At 43.5% G+C, this 15,272-nt stretch overlaps 1 protein-coding gene across 2 annotated transcripts in view; it reads right to left on the minus strand.

Annotated features, from left to right (window-relative positions):
- Stxbp6 (syntaxin binding protein 6) overlaps positions 1–10,622 on the minus strand; it is a 275,222-nt gene extending 264,600 nt beyond the window's left edge. The window contains exon 1 of one of the 2 annotated variants that reach the window (XM_055616919.1): positions 10,561–10,622. The gene's annotated coding sequence lies outside the window, so the exon portion shown is untranslated. Of the gene's footprint in view, positions 1–9,940; positions 10,124–10,560 lie in introns of those variants that run through there. The other variant, XM_055616918.1, reaches the window with a different exon arrangement.
- Positions 10,623–15,272: the final 4,650 nt, after the last annotated feature.

Here is a 15,272-nt window from a genome sequence, read left to right on the forward strand (position 1 = left end):
AAGAAAGAAAGAAAGAAAGAAAGAAAGAAAGAAAGAAAGAAAGAAAGAAAGAATCCTTTATTGGAGGAAATTTTCATAAAAATGTCCTTGCATTTTTTTCATGTGCCTTGTTCTATTCATGGAAAAATGAATGGAATGAAATAAAATCCTAATCCTAATAGAAAGTGTGAATATCTTGTAATCCATAGGTCATCTCTGAAAAGCGAGGCTACTGAGATTAAAGCTGTGGCAAAGAAATATCACAGCTTCTGCCTTAATGCTGAGGAGCCTCCAAAAAACTCTGCAGGCTCCTGAGCTCCCACTGAGCAGCTGAGAACAGGTAACTTCCTTCTCTCTCCCTTCCAGCAGTATTCCAACCAAACCTTGCGCTCAGGAATACAAGAGGGATGAGAGCCTACAATACTCAAGCGCACTCTGTTGTCTCTGGCCCTTTCTATCTCAGGGCAGCCAACTGTCTATAAGAAAATACATTGAAAGCAGAGGTCAATTCCCAGCACCTACATGGCAGCTTACAACCATCTGTTACCCGTAGTCCAGGTTTTCTGATACCCTCACACAGGCATATATGTAGTAAAACACCAATGCACATAAAATAAAAATCCAAGATCACATTAATATTAACATTACAATATAAACATTCCAAATATTAAAAATCCCACAGTCTTAAATTCAAACAGTTAAAAATTCTAAAATAGTCTCTGTTTTTTTTTTTTTAAGATTTATTTATTGTGTATGCAATATTTTGCCTCCATATGTGCCTGAAGGCCATAGTAAGGCACTAGATCTCCACTATAGATGGTTATGAGAAACCATGTAGTTGCTGGGAATTGAACTCAGGACCTCTAGAAGAGCTCTTAACCTCTGACCCATCCCTCCATACCTAGTCAGTCTCTTTTAAAATCCAAAGGCTTTTAAAATCTCTCAACTCTGGGTTCCTATAAAATCAAACTTAAGATAAATAATTTACTTCAGGATGAATGAACCAGGGCACAATTATAATATCAACAAAGCAAAACCAACCTTTGAAAGTATAAATAATTCAATTTTCAAATATCTAGGATTCACTCAGGACCTCCTGGGCCCTCCAAACGGCTGTGTCACTTCTCTGGCTCCGCCCTGTGCAGCACACACAGTTCGTCTTCTAGACTGCAGCTGGCTCTACCATTGCTGCTGTTGGTGGTGATCACCCCACTGTACTGGCATCTCCAAGGTGCTGGAGTCCCTGCTGTAACTGCACTTCACTTTCACCACAGCCTCTCCTTGGCTCCCTTCAGGCACTACAGTCCCGCCACACTGCCTCAGCTGCTTTCCATGACCCTTTCACACCTTCAAAACCAATACCACAGGGGTGACTCTCACACCACCGAGTTCAGCTGCCAGCAAGGTACAATGCTGGCCACTTCGGGAACAGGGCTTATGTGTGCTAACTCTGAAGAAAATCTCACCTCAACGATCCTGGCCTCCTCTTAATCACAGCCATTTCTTGCCCTAGCTGATCAGCATCCATTGTCTGAGCAAAGCAAAGGTTTTACTTTAGTGGTTCTGGTCTCTCGTTAATCAAAGCCAATTCTTCCACTCCAGCTGACCAGACACCATAGATTCTTCACACAAAGGTAGAGTCTTTGATTCTTCCCCTTTGAAATTTTGCAAGCCAGTTTTTCATTGTCTGAACTGCTCTCAATAATCTTATCTTCTAAGCTCCTACAGAACAGTATACTGAACTCTCAACACAATGGTTTTCTAGCCCAAAACACAAAGTCCTTCTACAATCCTCCCCAAAACAATAAGTCTGTCACAACTAACCTCGACTGTCCTAGTATAAACTTGTTTTAGTAATGGTTTCTATTGTTGTAATAAAAAACCATGACCAAAAGCAAGCTGGGAAAGTTTGGCTTACACTTCTAAGTCCATCGTTGAAAGAAGTCAGTATAGGAACTCAAATAAAGCATGTATCCGAATACTTTCCACTTTCAAGAGTTCAGCCAGAGTGGGGGACATGGTGTCATGGGATCCATTTATCACCTGTACAAAACAGTGACTCTCAGGCTGTGACAACTAGAAACTGGTTAGATTTACTGACTATTGTCTTAAAGACTGTACTTATATACTGCCCCCCCCAAAAGAAAAGCAAGAAGGCTCTGGAGATTGAAATATAAACATAATTTCCTATTCCCTTCTGTTACACATAATAAAGGTGATAGAAACAGAACAAAAATCAACAATCACCAGATCACTTGTAACTGCTGGGTTAGCTCATGTGGGCAGCCAGAAGAAGGTATCATTCTTAGTCAATTCACCACACAGGAAGCTGAAACTGAACAGCACCCAGCAGACTCCAGGCAGAAGAGCTACAGTCACTGAGGGGTATAAGTCCCCACTCTCACTTCAGTTGCTCACTACTTGACCCAATCCCATCTAAACACCCACAGTTAACAGAAGTTGGCAAAATTGCCAGATTTTTCTCAAGGCCACTGGGAAGCAAATATTTGTGATCTTAACCCCAGAAATTTCTACCGGGACTGCATACCTATGTGCGATTTGTTCCCTTTAGTTTGTCTCACTTGCATCAGGGATTAAAGTCAGTAAGAGAAGGCATGAGCCCAGCTAGACAGGGATGGACAGATTCCATCTCACCAAGGAACTGTGGCACCAACCGACAGCTGACAGGAAAAGCCTTCTCCTCAGCAAAATCTACTCACAAAAGTAGATTTAAAATGACCCAGACTCAGCTGAGAGAAACCTCACCAAAACTATAGTAATATAAACAGAAAAATCTTCCTGAGAATTATGATTTAATCTCATATACCATTTTCCATGCCAGCCTATGCATGCACACAAGTAAAACCCTTGTTCTTTCATATACATAGTTTGTTGTTGTTGCTGTTTTGGGTTTTTTGTTTGGTTGGTTGGTTTGGTTTGGTTTGGTTTCAATTTAGCTTTCAACATGGGGAAAGGAAAAGGCAAACACATTGCTATTCTGAGACATTTCTTACCCTGGTGTGGAAAGAAAACTGGCCCACATGGTAATTAAGTTGCCAAAGTCCCATAGCAAACACATGATGGAGCCACATTTCACATTCTGCTCCACCCTATCCCAAAGCTGCCTTCTCTGCAGTGTATTCTCTTTAAGTGTGACACATGAGGATAACAGCATCTTCATCAACCCCAGGTTGGTTAGAACTGCAGAATCTCAAGTGCCATAGTAGCTGGCTGAGCGGGAGTCAGCATTCCAACAAGACCCCAGGGCACTTCCAACATTCTGCTGAGCACCACCACAGCAGAAAGAAGGTATCCACTGGCAGGGCAACTGCCTCAGTCCCAGGAATGTTAAACATGCTGAGCATCATGCATGACTCTTGGCCCAGACACATTGATGCTCGCTCACACAATACCAATTAGCACATGAAGGTCTGAATACAGTTAGACTTAAAACAAAGAGGGCAATCTTGAGAGAATTCCAGGAAGCAGTAAATGACCCTAAATGTCTACCACAGTCAAATGCAAAGGAAGAAGCTCAGCAAAAGCTGCCAGGCCATTAGAGCCCTTGCTGGCTAAGGATCTGGAAGCCCAAATTTGTTTCAGGAGGGGAACCTAGAAACATGGCAACCTGAAGACAAGAAGACCAAAGGCCCTGACCAACCCTAACCCAGAGATAAAGGGACAAAATCTTTTCAATTCAGGGGAAAAGAAGTTTAATGAAAGTTCACAGAGAACCTTAGCACATCCACAAACAAGGAAAATTGAATAAGCCAAGATTTTTTTTCTAGGAGCATAAGTTGACCTGAAACGATTACTGACTGTTTAGGCCACTTTTAAAACTCTTGGGCTGCCATATACTTTTTCACGTATTTTTTTTATTAAGCTGTAATTAATACACCACAAAAATTACTCTCTTAAAGTAGATAACTCAATAATTTTCAGAAGTTATGTACTCATCACCATCTAATTCTAAAACATTACACCAGCCCCCAAAGAAAATCCATGTTTACCAAAGTCACTTTGTATTTCACTCTGATTTCAAACACCCTATCTTTTCTTTTCTGGATATTTCATAAAGAAATTATTTGACTCCTGTGTCCTGCTTTTCTTCACATAGTAGGCTCAAGGCTCCTCTGTGCTGTAGCATGCATTTTTGTGGCTAAATTGTTTTCCACAATATGGAATACTATGTTTCATTTATCCAGGAATTGATGGAGGAGAGTTCTTTTCATTTTTGAGTTCTATGACTAATGTTGCTATGAATATTCACTCACAAGTGTTTATTCCAACATGCTTTCACTTCCTTTGGGAATATACTTAGAAGTGGGATTCTTTATGTAGCCAATATTTAACATGTTGAGGGACCATCTAGCTATTTTCCAAACTGACTGCACAGTTTAGCTTCTATGAATACTTTACGAGAAGGATCAGTTTCTCCCTAAGGGTCTTTTTTGGTCACTACCATGCTGATGAATGGGAAGTATCTCCTTGTGGGTTTGATTTACATTTCCTTGCAGACTAATATTACTCAACAAAATTTCACATTTTTCTTCAAAGAAATACCTGTGCAAATCCTCTATCTACTTTTAAATTCTGTCCTTTGTCTCTTTATTGCCGTAGTGCAAGAGTCCTTCCTTGCTATTTTTGAAACTCCAGTGAGGAACACTCTTACTGGAAAGTTCTTATCATCCAGCATCCTTCAATGGAGCTGCTACACCAGTTCCTCTGTGCAAAGATGACTCTGGCTTATCAATAACTGCTACACTCCCTCTGACCCAGTCCTCCCCTTTGCAATCTCTCTGAGTGTTTTGCCTCCTAATGCCCACAAACATCTTTCCTGCCACTCTCAGAACCTACCTGTAATCTTAGTGAATATACAGAATTGAAAAGGCATGCAACTGGTTTTTGGACTACCACCACAGAATCTTAAGTCTCTCACTAAGCAAGGCACCAACTTTTGTCTCATGTGCCTTGAAATGATTGCTAGTCAGACTCAATTGCTAGTCTCCACAGTCCTGCAGTCTCATACCGCCAACCTAAAATGCTCTGCATCTGCAGGAGAGTAGGGCTCCACCACTCACACTATCACGTCTCCTCCCCTTCTTGGAGACTCTCTTAGCCACCATAGCCTAACATTCTCCCTCTACAATATCAACTAATCATCATTTACAGAGTTCATTAACCAGTCACTAACAAACCACCTCATCCATAATAGTATTACATATCATATTACAATTATTGGCACATCCCAGTTTAGTAATACATCCTCAAAGATACACACACAACCTCAACAGTGTTCTGTGTTCTGGAACATTCTGACTAGAATAAATATGAACACATATTTGCTGAGAGTGCTCAGGGGAGTACATCTCAATTTCTTTGATGTGGTGGTGCACATGTTGAGTCTCCATGTGAGAGGAAAATAGGCAGTGCTCCCCAAATTGATTTGTCCTTTAGGGGAGCACACCTACTAACATCCATTCCAACACATTCAGAATTGCTAAGCTAATCCAGTTGCTGCTCAGTTCTATCAGCTGGACACCAGTGAGAAGAAGCCAGTTTATATGTGGGAAACAAAGTACACCTGCTTTGTTTTCTAATGTCACCCACTGGCGGACACTTTAAAGCAGGCAACACTAAAAGAGAGCAAAGTATATGCGGGTTCAAAATGTTTAAGCTGGCTAGTTTCCTGAAACTGTTAAATGTTAACGTAAAAAAACAAATATAGTTGAGCTAGTGCAGCGTCACAGGGATTCTTTGTTTAAGAACAGTCTCAGGAAGTCTGAGAATGGTGTTTCTGGACTGGGTTTTGACTCTCTGTGACCCAATGGCAATAGTGACAACCAAGGAGAAATGAAATATGATAATTATTGTTCTATAATAGACTTAAAAAGGGGACAAAGACACCAGGGAATTACTGCTGAGAAAAGTAAACGGCAGTGACAAGAAGGTGAAGAGGGGGAGGGGAGCGGACAAGACAAAACAGCAAAATTTAAGTCCGGGGTCCCCAAGGGAAGAGATTTACCCCAGACCTACCAAACTCCATTCTCCAGAGGGAGGGGAGATGGAGGTTGAGGGAATTTGTAACAGCCAAAATATATGCATCAAGTTATGGGGAGGAGTTTCAAAACAGAAATGTTCCTGCTAAGTGGGAGAAACCATCTAAAAGAACTACCGAATCTTAAGAACGGCAACTGGTCCTTCACCAAGTGTTGCTTCCAGTCAGGAAGGCAGGCTTAGGCCTTCTGTTCTATCTTCTAAAACATTAAGTGGTACACTTGAGTTTTTGAATAGGCTTCCGATTTACTGGTAAGTTTCCCCACTGTTAATCATTTTATTGCTAAAACAAAGCACAAATGGAAAGCTGAGATAAAGTTTGTGGGTGAGCCGGATTTCTTTTGGCATAGCAACATAAGTAGTGAAAGTGTTGACTGACCTCATATATCCAGGTTTGGGTGCTGCATTATATAAACACTATTCCTTCCTCAGGAGCCCTCCTGCTTCAAGCAGGCTCCTGGTGACTTCCTGATACAAAGTAGTTAAAATGCAAGACAACAATCTAGGTCATAGCAAGTCATAGTAAGATCTCTCTGCACAGGTTCCTCTGTAATGTGGGAAACAAGGGAACAGGCTTCAAATTGAGTCTACACAATGTTAAATGCTATTTGATCCTGTCACCCCTGCTCATGATGCATAGCTGCTGCAGAATGCTATAGGTCACTGCCAAGGCCTCCAGAAGGTGTGGAAGGCCTTGGTTAAGTCTGACCACCATGGGTCAACTGGCATCAGGTGCACTCCACACTTCCAGAGGAAACATTACTAAACACCCATCTTAAATGTGCTTACAGATGATTTTTACCTGCCCCATAACCGCACAGTTCCAGCCATCAAGGCCATGTGCAAACTTTCCACAAACATCCAAGAGCCTCAGAAAAGGAAATAAAATACTTGTTGGACTTAACCCATCGTATTAGTTTATTTTCTGTTGTGTGATAAACATCACAACGAAAAGCAACTTGAGGAAAAAAGGATTTATTTGGTTTACATGTCCCAATCATAGTTCATCATTGAGGGAAGTCTGTGCAGGAACTCCAGCAGAAACACAGGCGTGATCCATGGAGGAACACTGCTTACTTGCTCACTGTGGCTTATTCTACTTGCTTACTTAAAGAAGCCAGGACTACCTAGACAGGGTGCCACCATCCACAGTGGGCTGGGCCCTCCCATGTCAATCATAAGCTAAAGGATGTCCCACAGATTTGCCTACAAGACAAGAGGAGTAATTCCTCAGTTGAGGGTCCCTCTTCTCAGGTAACTAGTTTGTGTCAAGTTGATAACCAGCACACACATATAAGGATCGCCAACTTCTCTAAACCATAGCATGATCACCATGTCTACCAAGTCTCTAGAGACTAAGGACTTGAAAGTAAGAAAGGGCATTCTTTCTGCTGTAAAATTACTCAATTGAAAAGAGCAGTCTTATCTTTCTGTAAAATTATCCATTTGAAAAGGAAGTAGAATTGTTAAAACTAGGCAAGGGAAGCTGCCACATGTCCTGGAGTTTAAAACACTTAAAGCAACTTCCTAAAGCTCCTGGAAGAAACCCTGTCTCCACTACAAAGAACTAAAATCCTGATAATTTGGAACAGCCCTCATCTCTTTCTCCCCCTATACAAACGGGTGATTCTATAGGCACGGCCTGAGGAGCAGCCTTAGTACCATCTGAATCTAGTTACAAGTACAAGCTGCTGTAGCTCTGCTCTAAACTTAGAGAATCAGAGACTGGCAGAGGAAGCCAGCAGTCTGTGAGTTAGCAAGGCCTAATGTTCACATTTGAAAATCTCTGCTCCACGCTCCAGGTGTATTTCTGGGGACACTTGGGAGCCTCATTAAATCTTAGTTAACTGGTTGGCATGTAATCTCTCCTGTCCTTGCCTCTTAAGTAGGTTTTTAATCTCACACACTGATTTCACCAACGAGGAGTGAAGTCCTTAGTTCAAGGTCACCATGAGAAGCCAAGTAGGAGCTGCATCCCAGACTTGCTGATTTCCTCATCATCCTGAGATCACAAAGGAAAGTCTTGCTGACTCAGACAATTCTGGGACCCAGAACTGTGAAGGATGCTAAGGCAGGTTCCGTGATCTCCTCCATTTCACTGCACTGCCTCCCTCAGACAGAAAAGAGGGGTTTCCAACCCATACAATCAAGAGAAGCTGTGCAGGTGTGTAACTAGCTGTTTCCACAGATTTCAGCAACAAAACCTTGTAGTGAGGACTGCGTAGTAAAGGGGTGGGGGGAGACCTGGCTGTTTGTTATAACCAACAGTAAGAGACTTTTAAAAACTGGGTGCAGTGCACCGAGACAAAACCTAAGCCATAGACACTTCTTTATGTTTTCTTAGCTCTCTTCCTTTTCATTATGTCATTCACGTCTCACAGTGGAATTGGAGATAGGGTCACCATCTTCTCCCATTTATTAGAAAAGCAAAACAAGCAAACAACTGAAATTCCAAGTGGCTAATACCTTGTCCACAGGGCCTGTCACCAGGGAAAACTTGAGCTCAGGTCTGTCTGACTCTAGAACCTGTGTAATATAACTGTACCATGGGGTCCCTACAGCTGCAAATCTTCCCCAAATGCACAATCCCCAAGAAAAACGCAAGAGAAAAACACGCAGCAGAAATGGTGAGCTTCTAAAATACCGGCACTTCATCAGAGTTAGAGTTCCTTTAAAAAACTCAACACACAAACCCAGCAACCAAGGTGTTCAGCCAAAAGAGATGAAAGGAGAAAAGGAAAAAAGAAGGAAAGGAAAGAGAAGAAGAGTGAGTAGCATAGTCTGCATAATTATCTTCTTCCCATATCAGCTTCCTAGGCAAGGCAAACCACACACAAGCAGAGCGAAGCTCCTCCACACACCTCAGCCCTGCCCCCCACCCCCACCCCACCCTGTTATGACAACTCCGCTCTGACTGGTGTGGAGGCAAAACCCGAAAACTCAAAACAAGAAGTGAAAGAGTGAAGCCAGGGGGAACGTGGACATCCTCCAGATCCTTACAATATGCATACTGGCACTTCCAGGGCCTTGGTGTCTCCCAGAGACTTTAGGAGACAGCGTAAAGAAACAGATGTTCCTCTGCCCAGGCTTTTTCTTCCCACAAAGTCCGGGTTGACTAATGATAGAAACAGGAGCGGGTTGTTAGGAAGTTCAAGGCAAACAAGCTCCCATGTACTACAGAACTGGGCGCCATTCTAAACTCTCTAACTGGCCTTTGGGTTCTGGGGTCTGTGATGGTGTAAACCTGGGAAAAGTCAGGGAGAAATGCAAGCTATCCATCTACTCCAGCCACTCTGACCCGCCTTATGGGTGAGCCGGATTCTGGAGCTATCTGAAAGAGACTTTGCAGCCCAAGGCTTTGGCCAAGCCCCTGACCATTTTTTGGGTTGGGGGCAAGGGGAAAAAAATCACAGGGGGCGGAGGCCAACCCCGTGAGAAGTACCCGCCTCAGTTTGGGCAGCAATGATCTTCCTAGAAGATGCCAGCATTCATACATTGGGGTGATTCGCTGATTTCAGCGGAGAGAGCACTGGCTAGGGCCACAGCGACCCACTAAGTTCTCCAGATCCTTTGGGGGCCGTTCTGCCAAGCCGGCAGTGCAGACCTAAGGGTTCCACCACCAACTTTCTGGGAGAAATCTGCCCTCCTAGACTCTGGCCAATTATTGCTAAAACTCCCGGTCCTGAGTTAGGGGAGAAGCAGCGACCCAGACCCCTTTCCGGGTGCACAAAGCAGCAGCGCCAGGCGTGCAGCCCCCTCTCCCGCCGCCCTCCAACTTGCCCGCGCTGCTCTCTGTGCGCCTACCCTCTCGGTCTGCCCCGCGGCGCGCATCCCAGCCGGCAGCTGCGGTAGCTGCAACTGGACGCCCGCCGGGTGGCCTGGCCTCCCCACACCCGGAGCCTACCGTGCAGCCTGGCTCGTGCTCGGGCGGTGCCTAGTGAGCGGCACGCGTCCCAACCGGAGACAGTGCTCTCCCGCGGTTGCCCCGCGCGGAGATCCGGGCTGCGGACCAGGCTGGGCCGGCTCGGCTGCTGGCGGCTCTCTGCTCGCGTCTCCCGCGCGGGCTCCTGCTGCGGCGAGCGAGGAGGGAGGGGTCGGGGAAACTCCTAGCAACTCCAACTCCCGGCTCCAGAGCGCCAGCTGCAGCCTTGCGCCCGCCCGCTGCCGCCGAGTGCGAGCAAGCAAAGCCAACCTGCCCCCGCCGCTGCATGTGAGCATGCCCAGTGCGGCTGTGGGCAAGCCACAGCGCCCTGGCCGGGGGCAAAGATCGTGGCGGAAGGCTCCGGGCTTCGCCGCAGGCCCGCAGCCCGTGGGACAAGTGGGAAGGGAGGTGCCGGGGATCGGGGGCGCTGGCTGGCAAGTGCAAGGCAGTGAGAGCCGCACGGGTTGTGGGAAGTTTGTGGGCTGGAAAGGTGGGCTGCTTCTGCGATGCTCTGCGAGCAAGTATTCAAAGGACAAACAGAAAACAACCTACTACAGGAATGTGGACCCAGCAGGTGGGGTTTTATTCAGTCCCAAGCTTACCAACTGTGACGAAAATCCAAGAGCTAATGGGACCTGGCAAGCCCAGTAGATGAGTAAAGCAGGGAGGAGGAGGCCAGCTTGAGAGAGCTCCCCAGGAAGAGCAGCTGTCCTACTCTCAGAGTCCGAGGCTATCATTGAAAGAATCAGACCTGGATTTGCCGAATTTCATTTCATAAATAAATAAGTGGTTAAAAATATAGCTTTTTCATGCAAAATATCCTGGTTATTGAATCTTGCCAGAGAATTTGAAAAAACAAAAAACAAAAACACTCTAGAGTCTAGACCAAAAGCCCATGGCTGAGTTCAGCGGCTGCTCAGCCAATCTGGACCAAGGAGTTCTGTGAAGAGGTGCTGATTGCCTGCCCACGGTGGTTTAGGAGGCGCTGGAACGGAACCAAGATGATTCAGACTGCCTTCAAAGTGCGACGGGAAATAGATTTTCCAGACAGACTAGAGCTAGTGATAAACGCTGGAGCATTCAGAGGGGTAATTAATGAGAAAAGTGGATTTGAGAAGCAACTTTGAGGACCTTTCAGGAGTATAAACACCTGAATGGGAGCTCACTGCAAGATAAGCTAAACTCAGTCTAGCAGCTAGAGTCCCTCAAAGGTATTTTAGATTCTGAAGCAAAAGTAACATCTTAGTACCAGTCCCGCCTTTATATCAGATTTTGATGTTTTTTCACCATGCATTTTTGCATTGGTTTCTTTCTTTCTTTCTTTCTTTCTTTCTTTCTTTCTTTTTTTTTTTTTTTTTTTTCATAGCGCATGAAAACCTCTAATTACCGAGGCACAGGGAGAGATTTCGAGGGTACAGGGGATTACCTGAAGTTAGGGGATCAGGGATACATAATGGTCCTATCACAAGAAGAAAAATTCAGTACTTAATTATTCTACAGTGAGGAGGGATCTCCAAGGATAACTGAAGGTCACTTTTGGACTAAGATCTTTAGCAGGGTGAGACTTTTCTAGGAATTCCTAGATACTTGCTAGAGCAGTTTCCTTATCAGAGAAGGGCCTGGCCTTCTCTGATTATTTGAGGATTATGTGATGATCCTTACAAGATCTGGAATCACCCTGATCTGGGGATACTCTTAGAACCCCACTGAGAAAAGGGAGTCTATCATCATAGACCGAGCACAAATAATTGGCTACCCAGAGATGACTGACTTCAATATTAAACAAACGTGTGTTAAGGATGAGCCAGACCAAACAAGAAACAGGTTTTTACAATCTCAGAGTTCACAATGGGATCAAATACCTTGAAACAGGAGAGAAAGAGAAAGAGCTTGACAAAAGGAAGGAAAATAAGTCTGGAAGCCTAAGCCCAGCCCAACAGTAAACTGGAGCCTGCTGGATATAGTTCCTTAAGCACCATATCATGTCCGTTCCAAAACAGCCCTGACACATTTTAGTGCACAGCGGGCTTTGGCCTTCCATAAGCTACCTGGACTAATGATTTAAATAACCTTATCACACCCACAGAACAAGATCTTGCCCAAAAGCTGACCTCTTTCTAGAAATTGAGAGTTTGTTTGCTATGGCCTTGACCCTGATGCAAGCATGCTGTAGGCTCTAAAAAGATTGCCTCTTTGTTCATGTTTATTCCCTCACTGAGAGTTACTTATTTTACTAAACAAGAATGTACTTTTAAAAAAAGAATTCTTTTCAGAGTCTGGCATTTTCTAAGGTTATTTTTTAAAAAACTTGGAAATCATAATCCAAGTACTGCTAAAGCATCTTTAAATAAATAAAATAAGTTTCTGGCTCCCACTCAATAGCTGAAAATAACCAGCCACTTTATTCTTTCATTGATAGATGGGTCAATTAAAAACTTGACTCTAGATCAGATTTAAGATGTCGTGTTCACAACAAACATCTTCTAAGTGACATCTTGGGGTCACTCTAATCTCACACTCTAAGACATAATGGAACATGTTTCTAAGGCTTCTGAAAAAGTCGACTTCAATAGTGTCAATGCAGTTGCAATTAATAGAAAGAGTCTATGACCCCAGAGAGGAGCTTCGTGACAAGAACTGGGCTTCACAAAGAGTAGATATGGGTGGGTTGGTGATCTCCACTAGGAGATCCATCCACTAGGAGTGTTGCCTAGATAAAGGGTTTCCTCTTCAGTTCCATGGCCCCTGCTACTAGGAACCTCATCAAAGTCTCCCTCATATCTTCCCAGAGGCATATTCTGATTTAGGTCTGTAGCATGCTGCAGATATGCCCCCACCAACCATTTCTCTTTTCTCTGCAGGCCTTCTGTCCTCCCACCCTACTCTCCTCCATTCTGATCTCCATCCTTGTTTCTCTCTGCACTCCCTCTTCTTCCTTGTTCCCACTCTTTAACAGTTACCTCTGTCTATTCTATTTCACCTTCTGAGTGAGACTTATGCATCCTCCCTTGGGTCCTCTTGTTACTTATCATCTTGGCTTTTGTCCATTATAGTATGTCTATCCTATATTATATGACTAAAATCTGCTTATAAGTGAGTACATACCTTGTGTATTTCTGGGTCTGTGTTACCTCACTCATCACCATCCCACCCACACAAACCTCAGTCCAAAACTTATCCTACCTACAAGACCTACAGGGCCAAAGACAGAACATGTAGAATAGAGATTGAGGGAATGTCCAACCAATGTCAGGCCCAACCATAAGACCTACCCCATGGAAGATAGCCAGCCCCTATTACTATTAACAATACTCTGATATGCTTGCAGAAAGGAGCCTACCAGAGTTGTCCTCTTAAAGGATCTACCCAGCAATAGCTTGAAACAGATACTGAGACTCCCAGCCAAATATTTCGTAAAGCATAGAGAGTCTACTGGAATAGAGGGGGAAAGGATAAATAGACCTAGAAGTGACAAAAGTTCCACAAGAAGACCATCAGAGCCAATCAACCAGGGCCCAGAGGGGCTATGGAGTCTGAAGCACCAACCAAGGACAATGTGTGTTCTAGACCTAGGTTGTACTTATAAATAGCCGATGGCATCTTAGGCCTCATGTGGGCCCACTAGTTAGGAGAGTAGGGGATAGCTCTGTCATGCACTATGTTGCCTGCTTTTTGATCACTTCCCCCTGATGAGACTGCCCTACCACAAGGGAAGAAGAAGAACTCAGTCATCATGTAAATAGGTGAGCTGGGATGTCTGGGTAGGGGGTTCTCCCCTTTTCTGAGGAATAAGAGAGTGGGCTGTGGGAAGGAGGGTAGGACTGGGAGAAGAGGAGGAAGGGCCTATGACAGAAATGTAAATTGTATTAATTTATTACAAAAAAAAAAAGGGAAAAAAAGGAGTAGATACTTTTTTTCCCTAAGCATTTAAAAGGTGTGGCCCAGCTACTGTGTGGGACCTGTGTTTTTGTCCCATGTCTTCAGGAGGCTGAGGCAAGGGGATCTCTTGAACCTAGCCTTAAAAATATAGAGAGACTCCATCTCAAAAGTGAGTAAATACAATAAAAAATGAAAAGGCCTCACTAACTAAGGTTAGTTATTTTAAGGTTACTATGATATATTTTCAAAGAAAACATTGTGGTCCCATGGGACAAAACATTCATCAATTCCATGATTTCTACCTCTGTAAGTTCCCTTTTTTAATGAGAATGTTGTATTAAGGTAATGTGAATTATAATAGCAAAAATGGGTAACATTTTTCAGAAAATGGGCACATAATTAAGTATCCTACTGGTTTAATGCAGTATTATACACGTAAGATATAAAAAAATAAATGAGATAACTGAGAATATTCAAAGCCAGCCTAACTGAGAAAATTCAGAACATGAAATCTATGAAGGTATTATTGCAAGTAATCATATATGCAATGGAAGAAGCTTACTCCAAACTAGACACTGGGAAGACCACTATGCTAGGTAATGGGAATATTGAAGTGAAACCCAAGACCTCATATGTGGATATAGTCCTGTTTTATGAACATAAATGAATGTAGTTCTTGGCATGTGAATCTTAACATAAGACTTCATATGTGAGCTGCATAGTCTTATGAAAGAGAAGACAGTAAGCACGTAAATATATACCTGCAGACTGTGCCTCACATTATGCAATACGAATGTTAACATGTAATGGAAGAACCTAAGTTGTTGGGGGAGGGAATGTTTGTCATATAAGCCTTTTTGAAGAAATAAAGGAAGAATCAATTAGTTGAGGAAAGACTGGGTAATAAGTATTCCAGGTGGGAATAGCAGGAACATTAACACAGAAGAGGGAGAGGATTTGTTGCCATCAAGACACAAGAAAAGGACCAGAGAGATTGGAGCACAGTAAGAGAGTTATGGTGAAGCTCTATATGTGTGGGTGTGGTGGGGGGGGTAGCTACAGATCAGGGGTTTTCATGTATCTTTTCAATGACCTAGGAAGCCACAGAAACTTTATCAGCAAAGGATTGTCCACAAATTCTCCACACTGAAGACCACTCTTAGGGGATGTGGTTAAATAAATTAAACTAAGTGAAGAACAAAAGAAGGAAAAGCCTTTGGAGAACACTGTCATCAGATGCTAGTGCAACTGGTTTAGACTTGACTTGAAACCTGATAAAGGAGGAAAGCAAACTGAGATATCTCCAGGGAATAAGATATGTCAGGTTTACTAACAAATACACTCTCTTCTTTCAGTCACCAGATAAATGATCCTTGACTTTAGTAAGCTTAGAAGTTTAGTACAGAAGGTTATTGAAAAGTCCATTTTGGTCATG

This window comes from Psammomys obesus, unplaced genomic scaffold, assembly GCF_907164565.1.
Source record: "Psammomys obesus unplaced genomic scaffold, mPsaObe1.curated_primary_1811, whole genome shotgun sequence".
Classification (NCBI taxonomy): Eukaryota; Metazoa; Chordata; class Mammalia; order Rodentia; family Muridae; genus Psammomys; species Psammomys obesus.